The following is a 20,432-nucleotide window of genomic DNA, read 5'->3' as shown; positions in this document are numbered from 1 at the left end:
AGTGCTCATGTATATCCCCCAGTGTCATGTACACCATCTTCTATCAACAGTGCCTTTCGGCTATTTACATTAGCCACACAGGGTATTCCCTATGAACAAGAATGAATGAACTGGAAGAAAAAGAAAAAAGGAAGATACAGAAACTGCTGAGCTGACATTTCATTCCCTATAGACATTTCACCTGACCTTGAGGTCTTTATCCTTAAGTAAAAGAAAGGAAATGATCAAGTCCGTAGGATACTTGAATGTATATGAGACCATTATACTGTATTGGAAATAGACATTATAGTCATATTTCATTGCCGTTAAGTCCCACTGAAATCAATGTTGCTTAAACATGCTTAACTGTGCTGGTTTGTGAAGCATGTGAAAGATGAAAATGAGGAACTAGGAGCCAGGGTGTTTGCTTGTTTCACTAGCATATATGACCTCATTTTGACTGAATTAACATTAAGTTTAAAAATGCCAAGGACTATTGTAACAATATGTTGCAGAACTAGAAGTCATGAACAACATTTCCCCATGATTTTGCTTAGCACACCACACCCCAAAAATAATTGCCAGACGTCCCTTTGGTATTACGAATACTGTTTGATAGGCATCATTTGGCGTTCCACAAAAGTAGACAATTTTGCATTCGTGTCTCGCATCACAACTATCAAGAATCCAATCTTTGCATTTCTGTTATGCTTCCTGCTCTTAACCATGCTCAGGTGTTGGACTTAACATGAGAGTGATAAAACTGGGAAGAGGGCACAGAGGGTGCACACAAACCCTGACCCTAACATTCCTGGGCATACTGGATGCTTTTTAAACCTTTGTGAAATTAGCATGACAATTTGAAGAAGGTAGAAGCAAATAAAATTGTGTGTGCTTAGAACTCTGCAACTGGTTTCCAATTTGATCCCAGAATGTCCCGTTTTTCCTTAAGATGCCCCTATGGTCATTGGGAAAGTGTTGGAGGATATGGAAATTTAAGCTCATTCAGCTGAACATGCCAAGAACACCACTTCAATCCCTTCCTGAGCTGGAGCCCGCAGGGACACTGCCAGGTAGGGTCTAGTATGTGGGTTCCCGTCCCCATGCCTTTCTCTCTGTGTTATAAGACTGTATGAGGACAAATACCTGAAGACTATTCAAGCCTCAACAGCATTCTTAAAGGTTTGGCTTAGAAAAATTCATACAAGATGATGTGTTCCTTTCTAATCAGATATTATCATATTAAAAACCTAAGCAACATTAATATGAAAGGAAATTACAAAGCCCAGTGCAAACCTTGTTAAATAAACTTTGATTACAATTAAAATGGAAGCCTAAAGCTACAATTTCACCTCTGGTGCCAGCAACACTTCACCTACCACCTGCTGTGGGAGCCTGACTGATACAATATACAATGCTCTCTGTCTCCGTTCCTCAAAGGTAGAGTTGTATGATGAATATTAACACATAAAGAAATGCACACATTCCACCACAACTTTTGAGCATCACACCTTTTTAGACACATAGCTCCTCCCTTCAATATTCCTTTCCTCCACCCAGCAGTCAGCATTCCATGCCCAGTGAGCATGTTCAGCCCTCATTTGGCTATTTTTCAAGTTTTTTTCCTTCTGGAAGGTGGCAATGTACACACTTGTTGTCCTAGAAGGACAAACAGCTGGTAGTTAATTAATTATTGACAAAAGCATGCACTTAAAGTAGCTCTTAAGGTGCATTACCCACCCACTTCTGGCACCTATGTTGCTGGCATTGACTTTCCCAGGTTCATGCCTGGCGAAGCAGCTGAAGCAACAGTGGGGCCATGCCCGCCCTGGGCTTATGTACCCTCCTGTCAGGAGCCAGCCAGCAGTACATCATGCCATGCGAGTTGGAGCAAAAACATGATCAACACAGTAGTGGCAGGCAGTGGCATAGCAAGGGTTGCCAGCACCCAGGCCCCTGCTCTTGGCCAGAGCATAGTCTGTATGCTGTAAGGAGACTGTATCTACAACTTTATGTAACTGAAACTGAATTATATTGTCAATAAAGCAACTCTTCAGAGTCCCATGGACTGCAAAAAGATCAAACCTATCCATTCTGAAGGAAATCAACCCTGAGTGCTCACTGGAAGGACAGATGCTGAAGCTGAGGCTCAAATACTTTGGCTACCTCATGAGAAGAGAAGACTCTCTGGGGAAAAACCCTCTGGTGTTGGGTAAGATTGAGGGCACAAGGAGAAAAGGACGACAGAGGACAAGATGGTTGGACAATGTTATAGAAGCAACCAACATGAATTTGAGAAACTCTGGGAGGCAGTGGAAGACAGGAGTGCCTGGCGTGCTCTGGTCCATGGGGTCACGAAGAGTCGGACACAACTAATCGACTAAACAACAACAACAAAAGCAACTGACTTTTCCTAGAACTGTTTGGTGTTTCACTGATCTTTTTGCACACTCCACTGGTCTTAGGCTGGGCACTCTGCACATGCCCCAACAGAGTTTGCCATATCACTGGTTGATGCCAATGAGCTTCTAAGCTCATAGACAATAAAGTGGCTTTCACAAACTAAAAACACAAAAGCATAAATAATATAATCTTTTAGACTTGTTTGCACATTACAGCTATATATGTCATATATTCAAGCTGATGTTTTTGAAGCACATCTTATTTTTGACCTTTTCCAAAATGGCATCATTAGCTGATAACTCTCTTTACTTACTCTGGACCATCAATTATCCAAAGACGTATGGTTGAGAAACTGAAAAAGCAGGGAAAACATTGCTGGCATAGATATGTGGCCAATAGCCTGTTGTTGCCAAGCCCTATCCTAACTCATTTGGAATATATGCATGGAAAGCTTTTACTGTCTTCAAAAATTCCAGCAAATGCTTTTGAATTTAAGAAAAGGAATATGTGCCACTGAAATCCACTGCAAAACTTCACAGTTAATAACTATTCAGAATCACACAGCTAGCGCTGTCACACATAGAAATAAGAAATAGTAACTAGGTTTTTCTTACAGACTTGCATAGTCAACAATTAAAGCTATGGATAGTAAATTGATCAAATTTGCAGAAGACATCAAGCTGGGTAGTGTTGCATATTCCATACAACGTAGTAACATTCAAAGTATCTGCTGCAATTTTAAATTATGTAAGAACCAGGACATTCAGGTTATACAAGATAAGAAAGAAGAAAAGAATAATAATATTGTGCCCAAAATTTCACCTAGCTCAGTCGGTAGAGCATGAGACACTTAATCTCAGGGTTGTGGGTTTCAGCCCCACGTTGCGTGAGTTGGACTAGATGACCTTTGTGGTCCCTTCCAACTCTATAACTCTACGATTTCTCTGCGAACTGTTCCCCATCAATTTATGAAAAAAGAATGTGCATTCAAAAACTATCAGTGGGGAGAGAAAATTTCAGTGAAATTCCATTGTACTGCTACTTTTAGTTTGCGATTGTCCTCTCATTCTACAAACCAGTGGTCTGCCTTCTGCAGTTTTCCATTATGCCCATCTTTCCTGAAATCCCTATAATGTCCTCAGCTGGATTTTCCTATAACCATGGGAAGGCTACCTACAGTATACCTAACAGCTGCCCTTAAAAACAAACAAACAAACAAACAAACAAACAAACAAACAAACACTTGATGACTTATACTTTTAAAGAAATCAGTACAAAACTCATTTTGGTTTTGTTTTGTTTCAGTAAACAAAAGGACTTTCCTTAAAAACAAACCAGCAACCCCACTAATCCTAGTTGCCCAGTATCCAACCTTCATTTACAACTCAGGGGATGTAACTTATCATATGTGGCTTTTTCAGATTCTGAAGCACAGGCAGTTGGGGAGGCTGCAAAGTGATAGAGTCATGTTTAATAGAAAGAAATAAAATGTCCATGCCATCCACAGCCACCTAGCAAGTATAGCATAAACTCAACCCCACACCCACCAAAACTTTAAAGTGCTTCCAAAAAGAGACAGAAAAATGGAAACCTCTTTTACAGTGGAAGAAAACCTTTGAGAAGTTGGAGGGTAAGTACACAGGTAAAGTAAAGGTAAAGGGACCCCAGACCATTAGGTCCAGTTGTGACTGACTCTGGGGTTGCAGCGTTCATCTCACTTTATTGGCCGAGGGAGCCGGTGTACAGCTTCCAGGTCATGTGGCCAGCATGACTAAGCCGCTTCTGGTTAACCAGAGCAGCGCACGGAAATGCTGTTTACCTTCCCACTGGAGTGGCACCTATTGATCTACTTGCACTTTGACATGCTTTTGAACTGCTAGGTGGGCAGGAGCAAGGACCGAGCAACGGGAGCTCACCCCATCACGGGGATTCGAACTGCCAACCTTCTGATCGGCAAGCTCAGTGGTTTAACCCACAGTGCCACCCGCGTCCCAGGTAGATGAGTCTAAAAAGTGATGGTGGCTCCTTTACCAGAAGTAATGTTCACCCATGGGCTATCTGACTCTCAAGTGTCACATTGGTTTCCAGATGTGAACTATATTGGCATTATTTTCAGCTCTCCTACCCCACTACTACTCCAACTGTGAACTACAATGCAATGCTACAGTGTGTGTATAAAATAAGCCATTTTCAGTTTAACTCGCAGATGATTCTCTGCCAAGAAATGCAAAAGAGTACTGGACTTCATAACAGTAAAACAGTACTGGCATTATCTAGTCTTCTGCATTCACACTTTTGGCTCTACAGACTGAGTAAGGTTCAAAGAAGAGCAATGAAAATAGCAATTTACTTGAAATTCCACATAGTAATTTTTACAATATAAAGAATATATAAAGGAACTGAACTGGGTCTCTGGGAAAAAGAAGAGGGAAGGAAAATGTACATGAATAAACCAGGCTTGTTCCCAACTTAGTAATGAGAGTTGAAAATGAAAGTAATAGGAAGACATATTAAAAACTAGGAAGTACAAACAGAAAGTATCCAAACAACTCACAGTGTAATCCTAAGTGGGGTCGTGGAACAGCTAAGTGGGGAATCTAGTCTTGCTGACTTGTGACAATCAGACTTGAAGATGTAAGCTGGTTCTTTCTTCATTTTCACAATGCCATCTGCAGGCTGATATAGCTGACTGGAAGTAAGATTGGACCCCTTAATGATCTGCAGGGTTTGGGATGCAGTGCCGCACCCCAGAAATGCCCTGTTTCTGCTTACTACTACAAGCAGAAGAATGGCCAGTGGTAGCTTTCCATCTGGGGACATCGGGGGCCTCAGCACAGCTTGCCACCACCAGGGTTCCCCTACCATGGTAGAGAACCAGTGTATACCATGTTAATCTTTATAGCCATCAGCATTGCATGGGGCAGAGCTAGAATTGCACTCTCAATAACCCAAATGGCATTGAATAGTTTTGCTTTTTTCACATGCAGACTAACATTACCACAAGTAACTGTTTTGGGCCTTGATTTATACAAATGTATTGCAGTGTCATCATCTATATTTTTAAGGCTCATTTTAAATATGCCACATTTACAATAAATCAATCGTTATATCTTCATCTACAACCCCTGTTCTCTTGTGTGTTAACTTTTGCAATACTCCCATTTACTGACTCATTTATTACTATTTTTCTATCTAGAAAAAAAAGTTGGTTAGTTTGTTACTGATTCCCTCCCCCACATCTTTTTTGGAAAGAGCTTTTATCTTAGGGACCTATTACAATCCATCTCAATACATTACCAGAGTGGATGAGTCATTCCTAGAAGTTTCTGTAGTCTGTAGGCTGAAAACTTTGAAATTTCTAATTACATATTTCCCCATAGCAAATTAGACTGAGCTACACACATTAGATTTTAATAGACCATGTACTTATTGGTTCAAATGATAGGAGGTGTCAGCTATCCAAAGTAAGGACGATTTTCTATTTTTTAAGAAGCCATAAAACATGGAAAACAAATTGTGTCCTCATGAGAGACTGTGATCCAAGTTGTCATGAGAGATGGTGGCTTCCTAGTGCTCACTGAGGGTATGTCCTTATAGTAACCTTAAGCAAATATTTAAGTCCGTACCTGTCCCTCAGAGATTGGGCAGATGCACTGTCTCAACCTGCCTGCCTCAACCATTATACAGACTTCGGCAGGTAACAAAGGAAGCTGAGCCATACCAGGTCAGACCATAGCAGACTGTACTAAGTAAGCAGCAAGTCTTCTGGTCTTAAGCAAAGATCTTCCACAGCCACTGGTTCTTGATGATGATGATGATGATGATGATGATGATGATAATAATAATAATAATAATAATAATAATAATAATAATAATAATAATAATTTATTATTTGAACCCCACCCATCTGGCTGGGTTTCCCCAGCCACTCTGGGCGGCTTCCACAGAGACCAAAAATACACTAAAATGTCACACATTAAAAACTTCCCTGAACAGGGCTCCCTTAAGATGTCTTCTGAATGTCAGGTAGTTGTTTATCGCTTTGACATCTAATGGGAGAGCGTTCCACAGGGCGGGCGCCACTACTGAGAAGGCCCTCTGCCTGGTTCCCTGTAGCTTTGCTTCTCGCAATGAGGGAACTGCCAGAAGGCCCTCAGAGCTGGACCTCAGCGTCCGGGCAGAATGATGGGGGTGGAGATGCTCCTTCAGGTATACTGGGCCGAGGCCGTTTAGGGCTTTAAAGGTCAACACCAACACTTTGATCCTTCTTTGTTTGTTAAACTAGCTATACCAGGGTTTGAACCCTGGATATTTTGCATGTGGTATTTCACTCAACTATTGTTGCTCCCCAAAGCACAGAAGTTTTGCAAGTATGTTTGGCCTATACAATAGTATAATAGTTCAAAATGAATGAATAAAAGGAAAGCCTTTTTTTTTTTTTTGCAGGTTTTGCCATGCTTCCAATTTAACACAGTTGTGCCACACTAAGAACTGTGAAGCTACCATTTAACTGAAGGAATAGTAGGGGATAGTTTAAGTCTTAACTATTCAAACAGTTGGCACATGTATGGACTGTACAAATGCATGTGTGCGTGCGAAAACACATATATAACTCAATGGAAACAATGTTTTTCACAATACGGCAGTCACAGTACTGCTAGCTTCCAATTGATAAGGATTGTCTGAGTACACAAAACAGTCTAAAGAATACATATGCCTTTTGGATCACTCCCTTTTATTTCGGTGGAAGGAGATAGTCAGTAAACACAACAGAAGGCATCTGCAGATCACCCCTGCCAATCAACTGGGTAGTAAAACTGTTATGGGTGGGGTACTAGACCTTTCCCACCAGCTGTAGATCATAGGCTAATAGTGCATGTGTTCAGCTCATGCAACAATATGCACGTGCTACAAATGGCAGCATGTTCCACAACACTGACCAGCCTTGTTTTGTAGTTGCATTGTAGTCAACTGGCAATAGGACAATGAAGCAGAACAAAAGCATCCAGTGTCTAAAACTGTATGCAACAGTATGAGTAGATATCTTTCATGGAAGAGAAAAAGTTGCATTCCTAGACTGTCCAGGCACAAAGACTATTCATTTATTAGCTGCTACGACTGAAATGTCATATGTGGAAGCAATATTCATCTTTTCCCTAAACACTGTTTATAAAAAGCATATCAAATCAATAAAAGCATTCATTATAACTTCATACCTCCTGTGGCCTCTCTCTAATCTATATTTATTTACACTGCAGAAGTCAAATGCACACATAATTGAATTGGTGAATTAGAGTGCCTCCTCCTTCCTCCTCCTCTCTCCCTTGCTTCAGACTCCCATTGAAAGACATACAGAGAGAGAGAGAGAGAGAGAGAGAGAGAGAGAGAGAGAGAGAGAGAGAATACACATACAAATATAACTAACCCAACAAACTGCAATTTTTGTTTCAGGGTCTTCAGTGTAAATGTTTCGTTCCATATCCCCTATGCATGATGGATGGTCACAAGATAGAGGCTTACAAATGAAAATGCTGACACAATCTTATCTAGAGCTGTGCAAATGGTGGTGCTGCTATAATTACACTTTATAACTTAAGCAACACTTGATAAGTTGCTACTTTTTAATCATATTAATCAGGACTTGGATGTTTCAATTGCCATAAATTATAAAAGAGAGGAGTCTACTCTGTAGAAATGGGAGGTTGGCCAAGCACTAAAAATTATATCGGTTATAAAATATAAAAATAGATGAATACACTTTACTGCAAACAAAGCAGATCAAAATACAGAAAAGTACTTTGGTAATTAGCTATGTTTTGTTTCAACAGCAGAACACAGAGTTAAGTAATTTCACGTTATACTCGAGATGCACATTACCCCAGTATCTACCAACAGATTATTCCATGCAAGTTTAATCAGAAATTTGCCTGAGGAATTTTATTCAAATCAATTGGCTGTGATTTACTATCACCCATAGATCAAGTCTGCTAAACAACAGGGAAACAAATTCTTAATCTTTCTTATCAAAAAGGAGTCACTGCAATTTTCTTTATGCCCTTGTTTTTAGAATCAGAGTTTCTATCTATCACTGCAGAAACCTGAAGGCCTAATTCTTTTTCAGGCTGACATTGATGACAAAATTAGTATTGACTTTACCGGCCCTTGAATTGTATCCTGGGTAGGCAAGGATAAATAATATTTCTTTTTGTAAAGTTGAGAAGCAGTTTCCTGCATATCAGAAGAATTACATTATGCAAAATATACATTAAAGATCATGAAAGCAAGGGTCAAATTGAATGTCAGTTCAATTCAGTGCACAGCTGGTGCACCTAAATTATGGAAATCAATGAGTTAATAGGCCATTGGAAATCAATGAGTTAATATCCTTGCAAATATTCTTATGATTTATGAATATATTCTTAATTATAAAGCCTTCCTTGTCTCACACCCTCCAATACTGCTTCCTTGAATAATTGCTCTCACAAAATACTTGGTTTGTTACAGGTCCTCTAGAGAATTGTTGCTCTGATGTAAGCAGCACAGGAAACCCTATAAGTAATTAAAGAATGAGAGTGTACACAGTGAATCGGAAGGGGAAAAGAGAGAAGTGTCAGAGAGAATTTCCAGCGTTAGGAACATTTCTGAAAATTACAAGAGAGATCCTAATGCAAGGGAGTTGCCATAGTGCTATTCTGACCCCTGAAGGATGGAAACAGGAGTTAATTTCCTATCTGTATTTTCCAATCACTTAATATATTCCATGAATGCCAAGCCCTACCCTGCATTAGTGCAATCTATTAGTGTCTGCCTCTCACTGCCCCCCCTCTCCCGAGAGAGAAGACACAAAATGATGAACCAGTTTAAAATAGAGATGTGTAAAGTGGGTTGCTGGAAGACCAAGGTCCCCATCTGTTAATAAGCTGTGTGTACCTTTTGCAAAGTTATTGAGAACTGGCTATGCCTTCTGCTTGACTAAGAAGAGGTGGTTGATGCATCTCAAACACTGCAGATCCCGTTTTCTCACTTCTCTCTAACCTATCTATTCTACACTGTACCCCCCACTTTTTTTGACACATTGAACCTACATGGTGCAAGAACATGGCTTATGTCTTGGTTAGATAATTTATTTCACAGATTCCTAAATGGAGGAATAAGGCTCTATACAGTTGTGTGTGTGCTTTCTTCTGGGGAGAAATTCTATGCAGGGTTTGCCCAATGTCAGTTCTATTTGGATGACAGTAGTAGTTGTGCTGGTAACTTTTCCTCATTGAAAGGTAGTCCCTTTTGTAAAGGATATATCAGAACAATGCCATGCTGCCCTCATTTAAACCTATGGAATCATCCACCTTTGATCTTGCCTTGAGTTTTATGTAATCACACTTCTCTGTGCTCACAATTACCTCACTACCATCCTGCCTTTCAAAGGAGACAACTGTCAGTCATGCCTAGGCAATACTCTTGGTTCTATTTTGAAACTGAAAAGGGAGGCTAGGAGGATGCTGGACCAACAGATACCTTCCCTTAATTCGCCAAGCTGCTGCTTACAGTTTTCAAAGTTAATAACCAGCTAAAGCTTCATGGCACATTTCCTGCCACCAAGACATGTGGTGACCTAACACCTTCAACAATCAGAGGGAGTCGTAACATTAGACACGTTTTGGAAATCAAAAGGGAAGCTTCTGTTGCTGTGTTCCCATTCTCTAAAGGAGCTTTCACCTGGGTGTGGCTGCCCTTCCATTCAACTCCCCCCCCCATTTAATTTAGAACTCATTCCTCTTTAACCTTTTCAAGGAGAACTTCTGCAACAGAGATGGGATTTTAAAAAATAAAAAAAAATAATGCGTCCCTCGGAACAGGTGTGGCCGAGTTAAACACGGTGATTCTCTGATGCTACTGTCCCGGAGAGAACTGTGCTGAGGAAGGCTGGGGGGGGGGGGGGCTCAGCTCTTCCACAATAGCAAAAAATGACTCTCTTTCTCCATTCCGTCGACGGTAGCCATCCAAAGTTAACTCAAGTGATTGATACACTGTATGATTATGTTATTAGATGCAATCAAGTTACATAATCATCGATTATGCACAGCTACATCTATCTTCCTCCATATCCAGCTGCAACCTCCCCTCCCATCCATAATGCATGAACCATCATCAGCTGCACATGGGAGTCTATATTCCAGCACACACTATAGAACTTTAGCATTGCAGTGCCTTGCATTGTACCACGTCATCACTATTGATTCCCACAGTCACTCCCCCCTCCCCCTGATCCAAATGCATTTTGCAGGGAAAGGTTTAACAGTGGGCATCGCTCGGTGTGGAGGGAATTCCAGTTTATTTCATCGCCGCTCCACAGTTAAGTGCCCTGTGCCCATCTTGCCCCCAGCCAGCTGCAGGTAAGGCTGTGGCGAGATCCGATCTCTCCTTTCCCAGATCGCCAGCGCCTTTGCACGTGGCTGGGTCTTAAGGTGTCAAGAAGACATCAAGTTACCGGGCGAAAAAGGAAAACGCCTCTCCAAAAAGCAGGTGGGGGGGCGGGGGGACAAAAGCCACCGAGGACAACCTGAAACAATTTGAGCATCCTGGTTAGCTCCTGACGCCCCCGATGCCAAATCCACGAGCAAACACATGAACCCTCCAGAACTAAAGCCTCACCGTGCCAAAATAAATCCAGATTGGCGCTTTAAAGTTCAGCAACTTGAACCAAAATAATAAAATAAATAAAATAAATGAGGGCTCTCTGTCTCCGTTGCAGCTCCAACCGAGTGCTGCACAGAGTTGGGGGAATATATATATTTATATACATAAATGGCCTCATCTTTGAACCGAGAGATGGGAACCCATTTCATGTTAAATAGGTTCCATCACCGGGGGCTCCTGTGACTGCTGTAGATCCCTTTGAGCCAGAAAAGGGGGGAAACCGGGGTGGTGGTGGGGTGGGAGCAAGGAGGAAGCCTGTTTGCTCAGACTGCATTCAGGCCGATCTCCCACATCAAGGCGGCATGGTTGGTGGGGGAGAGAGAGAGACCTTGCTCGGGCTTTGATTTATCGCAAAATGCACTCTCAGAAATACCTACTGCAGTTGTTCCTCTGAACTGCCAATAACGAGGAGATCTTTCCCCCCCTCCCCCTATAGATATATATAAAAATCCCCCCACCCCCCTCATCAGTGTAATGCAGCAATCGGGAAAAGTAGTCTTTTCAGTTTCAAGCTACCAAGTTTAGCAACGCCTCCGAGGGGCTTTTATTTTAATATAGCTTTCTATGCATATATACGAAGAGGAAGAAAAATGAGCTTACCCACCACAGTCTTGCAAAATAGTCGTCTCCTTGTATCAGTCAGTAAGGTAATTGCTGGTCATCACAATGCGTAGTCAAGGAATCCAGGATTAAAAAAAACAACAACAACAGGAAAAAACCCAGAAAAACCCAAAACTCCTCCGGGTTCTTTTCCCTTTTCGCTGCTAGCAATTAAGACGAGGGAGAAGATGCCCATTCACGAGTGCCAAGTTCACCATCCAAGCAGATAATTCCATATAGAGCTCAAGATCCGTGGCCAGATTCGCCTCCTGCGAGTTCTCAAAGTGGCCAGGTTGCTCGCGCGGATGGTACAATCCAGGTGGGAAGCAGAAATTAAAATTAGAAGACGGGAAGAAGAGCGAGAGGGAGAAGGAGAAGGAGCTGGCTCAGAAGGGGGGGAAGCCAGAGGGAGAGACGGATAACCCCAGAAGTCCGCGAGCTCTTGGACAAGGAAAGGAGTCCTGGCTTGTGAGCATGGAGCCTTCTCAAAGCCCCTCGATGCACCTGGAGAAATCCCAACGCCACCATGCAGTCCCCGGGAAGCAGGAATCCGAGGGAGATTTCACAAGTATCCTACAATCACCGATCCGACGGGGTTTTCCTGGTACTGTACCGCTATGTGGAAAGCACACACGGCTCCTGCTGTTGGAGAGGAAGTCTCCTGGGTCCTAAAACTCTCAAATCGGCACAGAGGGGATTTTTCCCCCCTTAAAAAATGTATTGGAAGGAAAAGAGGGAGAGGGTGGGGGGAGGGAAATCCCACAATTGTCGGTTTGCCCTGAATGATGCTAATCTTCTGTGCAAATGACAAGTGCACCAACCCCAAGGAGCAGGTCGTGATGAATTAAAGGCAATCCAGCCCAAATATCCTAAGGAAGAGAATGGAGGGAGGGAGGGAGGGACGAAGGCAGATAGGGAGCGTGTGTGTGTGTGTGTGTGAGCGAGCGAGAGAGAGAGAGAGAGAGAGAGAGAGAGAAACTGCAATGCATAAACGATTCCAGTGTTTCTACAAGATCGGCTCATTTGATTGAATGCATTCTCTGCTTTGCTGCAAGTCATAAAGAAGGTACTGTTACTGCCACCCAATGGATACTTTAGTACTAGCCAATCCACAGTCAACTGCCTCTCTGCAAAGCATTAGAGAGGAGACTGATTTGAAGGGGGGGGGGCGGCGGGCGGGTGAGGGACAGGAGAGAAAGAAGTCATTTCTGCCTACTACCGGTGCCAAGGACACACATTATCACCCACAGCTCCTCTGCCCACTTTTCCATGGGGCTTGGGAGGCTGGAGACCCAGCACAAGCTAAGCCAAAAAGCTTGTATACCAAGTCCTACACTGATCGGTGGTTGTGTTCTCTTCTCTCCCTCCCTCCATGAAATTTCCCAAGTGAAGGGTTGTTTTAAAAGCGATGATGCATTATCTATTCTTGGTTGGATTTGTGTGTGTGTGTGTGTCTATAAAGCAAACTGTGGGTCTTGCTGTTGCCATGGGATCTTCTTTGTACAAACTCTCCGAACTGTGTGGGAACAGTGCTGGTTGGGGGGGGGGGTGATGTAATATTTTTTTTTAAAAAACTCTTTTTATAAACTCTCTTTCTCTCTACCACTCCTTTAAAAATTCTGAAAATAGGTAAGAAGAATCTTGCTGCATTGTTGCCAATTAAGACTAACAGGAGCTGCAAGGTGTATCTAATTAGGAATTTTAATTACTTCACCAAAAACAGAAAGGTTCAGTTGCAGATGTCTGGAGCATCAAACAACTGCTCTGCTAAATTTTACACTTCGTTTTTTCCATCCACCTCCTTTATTCCTCACCCCCCTAAATCTAGATATAGATAGAGAAGGCAGTGAGGCCTTCTACATGAGTAAATGTGTGTGGGAGGTGGGGAAGAGAGGGAAGCCGGAAGGCGAACTCTTGCAAGCCTGGGGGTGGGAGGGATCATAAAAATCAATGGGACTTCTGAGTAAACATAGGCACAAGCTATAAGAATGCCTAAGTGATTCATATTACACTACATTGGTAATATTCTGTAAAAGGGCTAGGCTTGCCTCCATTTTGGTAGCAGGGCTCCTGTATCTAACAGGCAGAAATTCAACAGGTGAAGCTCTTCTTGATATATGGAGGCTCCAATGAAGAAAGCACCTGTGAAATGGCTGCCATGATACAGTATGTAGCAACTGCAATAAGGCAAGCTTTTTTCATCATTGCAATGGTAAGAAAAGCTCTACCAATTGACTGTTCAGCTGGCATGCAGCATTTGATGTACCAGCCCTGCCTTGTGCGAGCATGCAAATACGCAACAGACCAATGAGGATACACAGATTGCACTACTGCTACTACACTATGAGCTCCCAGGGCAGAGCAAAATTTTATTGACGGGCTGTAACTCAGTGGCATAGCATATATACCTTGCACAAAGAAGCAGAGCTATAGTTAGGAACTTTTAGACTCTGAACATCATGATCTTATGGCCCCTTCCTTTAGATGTTTGTGTGCACTATGGCATAGTGGTTAGAATGTCAGACCAGGGTTCAAATCCCTAGCCAACCATGAAGCTCACTGGTGACCTCAGGCCTCTCAGCCTACCTCACAGGGTTGTTGTGGGGGATTAACATCAACCAATGGAGGAGAAGGAGAACCCACTTATGCCATCTTAAAGCTGCTTGAAGAAAAAGTGGGGTATAAATGCAATAAATAATATTGCTTCACTTCTTTCAAAAAGCAGCTCCACTTATTTCAAAGAGCAGCCAGCACTGTCCTTTGTGGGGCCCTCCATAACTGGAAGCCCCAAATAGAAATGTAAGAGAACAGAGTAGGAGATAAAAGAATTGCCAGTATCTGTAACAGAACCACCTTCTTCCTGGATATTAGTTATAGAATTAGAACCATGGTGAAACCATGAAATCAATGGGCTTCAGTTAACTGGCTCTAATGCGTCTACTCTGAGGAAGAATAATGATGGCTATTATCCCATAATTATTAATTATCATGCTTAACTTTCTAATAAACTTGGTTCCCCATCTACTGCAGCATCTGAGAGGAATTTTCATTTAAGCAACTATGGGAGTTGTTGGGCAGGGAGGCCAACAGTAGGTGGAGCCACAACCAATAACATGTGGGGCCAACTAATTCTAGTCTTGCTCCCATCCTTTTCTATTATGCGTTTCACAAGGACAACACTGGTGCTGACAAAGGGTAAGCTGGCAGGCAGTGCCTTTCCCTGGACTGGTTGTAAATGTGAAGACAGGCATTTGGGGGCTGGCTGAGGGCAAACTGAGCATGGTAGGACAGTGTTCATTTCATTCCAACAGACTCCGCCACTGTATGGGACCAAAATGCATGCATGTATAACAGTTCTATCTATCTATCTATCTATCTATCTATCTATCTATCTATCTATATTACAATTGGCCACCACAGATGGAATAACTCAAAACTTAAATACTATGCACTTTGACCTAAGGGGCAGGAGAGGAGGGGGAGGTCTTCAGGCAGCAAAATTTCCTGTTATTATCATCTATTCCGGGATGTGGGTGGCACTGTGGGTAAAACCACAGAGCATAGGGCTTGCTGATCAAAAGGTTGGGGATTTGAATCCCCGCGACGGGGTGGGCTCCCATTGCTCGGTCCCAGCTCCTGCTAACCTAGCAGTTCGAAAGCACGTCAAAGTGCAAGTAGATAAATAGGTACCGCTCCAGTAGGAAGGTAAATGGTGTTTCTGTGTGCTGCTCTGGTTCACCAGAAGCGGCTTAGTCATGCTGGCCACATGACCTGGAAGCTGTATGCCAGCTCCCTCAGCCAGTTAAGTGAGATGAGCGCCACAACCCCAGAGCCGTCTGTGACTGGACCTAATGGTCAGGGGTCCCTTTACCATCTATTCCATATTGCAGCTGATGAATGTCAATCAAATCACCCCAAAATTATGGTCCTATATTTCAGCCCCCTTTGAAGATTCATTGCTCTGAAGTCTTGACAGAAGAAGCAGTTTGTTCTACCCCCTTTAAAAATGTTGCTGTGTTTGATACTAAAATAATATGTAATGTAATGTCATTTTCTTTGATGTGTGTGTAAGTTATATGGCAACAAAACGCTTGATCTTAGGCCTTCTGTTCAAGTCTGTTCTATCTTTTTTGATTGGGCTTTCAATTAAGGATGAGTGGGATCCTCCCAGATCTACTTAGTTATCGTTCCACCATTCTGTTATGCTTTGGGCTCTGCTCTGATTATCTTCTGGCAAAATAAAATAAAATGTTGATGAAATGTGTGTCTGTGTTACTCTACTTTTCCAGAAGAAGTAGAAAAATCCTGTACAGAGATCAGTGTCCCATCAAGTATTTGTTGTTGTTAACATATTAGAAAGGATATTAGGCATTTACAGAAAAACAAATGCAAAATCTCCTCCAATATTCTTCCCCTTTCTCCATTTTACCCTAAAGTAAGGACATTTTCTTGACATAATATTACGTGTCAAAAACCCACTCCTTCCCATAAACTCCCTACATCCTACAAACTGACCAACTCCCCACCCCACCTCCCACACACCAGGGTTTTCCCAGGAAAGAAAAAAAATGCTATTCCTTTGAATGCACACAAATGACTAAAGGGAAATCCCAATCGAACTACAGAGTCCAGCATTGTCAGTGTTGCTCTGGTAAAAGAAAATCAAATAATTTGGAATAAAAAATGCATTTGGCAGGAGACAATTTAGTAAGAACTTGTTTTTCATAAATCTACATTTTAAAAAACCACCAAAAATGATAATGATCGTATAATAAAAAAGAAATTTAAGTGATACATGATGAATGCACCCTACTGGATCCACTGGATTCCCCATTTTGTAATATGTTGGATCTTGTATATCAACATTTAAGGCTTTTTAGTTTAGAGAAAAGGCATGATAAAGGTGCATAAAACTGTAAATGGCATAGAGAAAATGCAAAGCAATATGTTTTCCTCCGTTTTTCATAATACTGGAACTCAAGGCCACCTAATGAAGGGCTGTGTTGGAAGATTCAGCACAGAAACAATAAAACACACTGCATGACAAAACTATGGCATTTGCTCCCACAAGAGGCAGGGATAGCCACCAGCGTGGTTGCCTTTAAAAGATGATTAGACAAATTCATGGAGGTGTGACAAATTTGTTTTGTTCATAGGGGAGATCTAAACCTGATCTCTATGTAGCAAACACTGAGTCTCAGTTAGGCTTTTCACCTCAGTTCCCTCTGCAACAGCTGCCACGCTAAGGGGGCATTAGTCCCCCTCCATATCAGCACATAGGAAATTTAGGATTTAAAGACGGGTCTTAAGCACATAAGTTGAGCAAATATATTTCTTTCACTTAGTAGAACTTAATTAAGCATTGCAGAAGAAGAGATAAGCAGGGTTGGAAACATTATTAAATGCAAGCTAGCACTGCAAATCTAACATGTTGATGCATTGTTGAGAAACCCTAATTAAATAATAATTATCTGAATCAGCAAGGATATCTGAAACACAAGCAAAAGGTGATATGGGAGTCTATGGGAGTGTAAAACTGCCCATCTCCAAGTTAGAGGATTTGCCCTTTAGCAGGTTCTCCAAAGAAAGCAAAAGTATAGGATGTGAACTGGAGGCAGAGGGTCAAAAGGCTCCATTTCAGTTCCAGAGCTGTCCTTGGTGCTGAGGCAGCTGTCCTGCCTTGCCTCTTGGGCTCCTTTGTGGAAGCAGCACAGGAAATGAAACCCAATGCCACAAGAGAGCCAAATGGACAATAGGGAGTCCTGGTGCTGGAAATAACATCAGGAACAAAATCTTATCTTGCGACTACTGCAGAACAAGTAGATCAACACAATGGAAGGAACCTTTGACTATTACATTGTCACGCAGCATTTTAATCTACAGGTCAACACCACAGATAGGTTTTGGATGTGGTCCAGCAGAACTGCTAATAGGAAAGCAATTTGAAACAGCTAATTTCAAACTCTGGAAAAGAATCTCACTCCAAAGTGGCCATGCCTCTTTGGGGTGCCAGGCTAAAAGAAATTATGAGTGTTTGTATAACCAGAACAGTTTAGTATAAAAACTACCAAGCTAAGAGCTAGGAGGCAGAGCTTATGTCCCCCTCAATGAAGAAAAGATATGGTAGACTCTAACACCTGCATGGGTAGTTGTGAAACAACAACGACAATTTATTACTTGTACCCTCCCCTTCTGACTAGGTTGCCCCAGCCACTGTGGGCAGCTTCCAACAGAGTACAAAAAAATACATGATACATCAGACATTAAAAACTTCCAGATAGAGAGCTGCCTCCAGATGTCTACTGAAGGTTATATAATTGTTTATGTCTTTGATAGGAAGGCATTCCACAGAGCAGGCACCACTACTGAGAAGGCCCTCTCTAGTTCATCCACTTCATATTCTGTTGAGACTGAACAAGAAATATTGAAGAGATACAAGAGGCACCTTTTTCCTGTTCCTGATCTTAAAGTATGCTGTGGGCTAGCCATTAAATAAATAAATAAATAAATAAGCAAATAGTTTAGCATTGTAATAGTGCCTTTTCCACCTCCTGTTCTTATTGAGTCCTGCTTTTCTTCTCACAAAGTGCAATCCTGTACATATCTAATCAAAATAAAATTTCTACTCAATCCAATGGGACTTGCTCCCCTGTAAGGGAGCATAGGATTGCAGCCTCATACTCTGCCCCTCACTCGAGTGAAATCTTTTTGGAAGGAGCTGGTACAGATGAGGGTGGGCAAGGAGGGTATGTTCTTACTGGAGCTCTGCAGTTTAACAGAGGTAGAGCAGAAATAATATGTTTGTTTCAAAAGGACTAGAGGACAGAATTTATATCCACCAAATCTCTTTTCAAATGCAGATCGCTACCATTCCCTTTCCCATAGCTGGGCTTCTGGCCTTGAAGTCTGGCCTGGTGAAAATAATTTATATCCAGAAGTGGATGTGTGAGGTGTGGAAAGTGTTAAGAACCTGAGTAGGGAACTCCATTTCTCCCTCACAAGTTAGACTTCTGCCCACAGACGCATTAGCTTCAAAGCAGATTCTTTTAATAGAAGATGCCTGCTGACATTTTAAAGCAGTAACCCCCAAACTATTTCACCCAGTGAATCCTAATTTCCTTCATTTGGTATCTGTCAGACTCGTTTTACTTTAGTTTTCGATTCCCATTTCAGAATCTATTTGGATGCTTGATTACATCAAGAACATAATGGTAAGCTAGTAAGAATAATTCCCCTTTGGTCAATATCAGCAATTAAAGACTAATTCTACATGAGTTTTCACAGTTTGAACTCAAGTTGCCCAGTTGAGTGTTATAACAAGCCCACATTGTCTTTTCAACAAGCATGTCTTGATTCTTCACTTTGCCTTTGCTCTACATTTCTAGATTTTGTCTGAGTGCCAACACATAAAGGAAAGACAATTTAATTTGTATATTTGCTGTGCTTTTAATAAACTGATCATTTGACCTATTTTTTGGTGGGGGAGGTGTGTGCTTGAGGTCACAGTACTATACATTCTTACTTGGGAATAATGTCTACTGAGCTAAGTAGGAATCCTTTTGAGCAAACATGCACATGTCAGGCTATAAATTACCACCAAATCTATCCTAAAAAGGATAATAATAATAATAATAATAATAAATAATAATAATAATAATAATAATAATAATAATAATAATAATAATAATAATAATAATTTATTTATACCCCGCCCATCTGGCTGGGCTTCCCCAGCCACTCTGGGCAGCTTCCAAAAAAATATTAAAATACTGTAATACATCAAACATTAAAAGCTTCCCTAAACAGGGCTGCCTTCAGATGTCTTCTAAAAGTCTGGTAGTTTTTATTCTCTTTGATATCTGGTGGGAGGGCGTTCCACAGGGAGGGCACCACTACCGAGAAGGCCCTCTGCCTGGTTCCCTGTAACTTGGCTTTTCGCAGTGAGGGAACCGCCAGAAGGCCCTCGGTGCGGGACCTCAGTGTCCGGGTAGAATGATGGGGGTGGAGACGCTCCTTCAGATATACTGGACTGAGGCCGTTTAGGGCTTTAAAGGTCAGCACCAACACTTTGAATTGTCCTCGGAAAGGTACTGGGAGCCAATGTAGGTCTTTCAATGTAGGATAACCAGGGGAATTCAATGGAGTGTGAATAATGGCATGAATAAAAATTTCTGATGGAAATAAATGTATATTTGAAAAAATAAAATTGTTATTAATGAAAGTTTGTTTATTTACAAAAGGATTTCTATCCCATACAATTTATCCTGAAATGGGATCTTCAGGGCAGATGACAACTAACAATATCATTAAAAAGAGTAAATACAACAAAAGTCATGGTTGTTCAAGTGGTATGAAAGCATTTTAAATGTACAGTGTGGACACGACCGTAGTCTCACTGCTTTTTTCAGCAGCCAAGTAGAAATGGCAGAGTCCTGATAAACATAATCAACCGTACTTCAACAATTTCATCCCTAGAGACAAGTTAAAGGACAGGGGGTTTCATGTGGCCTCTTTGACTATTGTGTGAAGAAATAATCATAATTCCCACATGTACATATTATTATCATTTATTTATTATTTATTCAACTTATACACTACCCTATACCCAGAGGACTCAGAACAGTTCACAACAAGACCACAACATATAAAATCAAACCAAAAGCAATACCGCCCCCCCCCAAAGCCACATTCTAAAAGGGTGTTGGATGTCAATAAGATCAACCAAAGGCCTGGTTAAAAAGGAATGTTTTTGC

At 41.6% G+C, this 20,432-nt stretch overlaps 1 protein-coding gene across 3 annotated transcripts in view; it reads right to left on the bottom strand.

The window, feature by feature from the left end:
• IL1RAPL1 (interleukin 1 receptor accessory protein like 1) overlaps nucleotides 1–12,734 on the bottom strand; it is a 653,181-nt gene extending 640,447 nt beyond the window's left edge. The window contains exon 1 of one of the 3 annotated variants that reach the window (XM_081197783.1): nucleotides 11,680–12,734. The gene's annotated coding sequence lies outside the window, so the exon portion shown is untranslated. The remainder of the gene's footprint in view (nucleotides 1–11,679) is intronic. The other 2 variants (XM_081197780.1, XM_081197781.1) reach the window with 2 other exon arrangements.
• Between the last annotated feature and the right edge of the window lie 7,698 nt (nucleotides 12,735–20,432).

Source organism: Podarcis bocagei (genome assembly GCF_964188305.1).
Source record: "Podarcis bocagei genome assembly, chromosome: 6".
In the NCBI taxonomy this organism is placed as follows: domain Eukaryota; kingdom Metazoa; phylum Chordata; class Lepidosauria; order Squamata; family Lacertidae; genus Podarcis; species Podarcis bocagei.
Note: the sequence above shows the minus strand (reverse complement) of the source record. Positions and strands in the feature narration are given on the sequence as shown.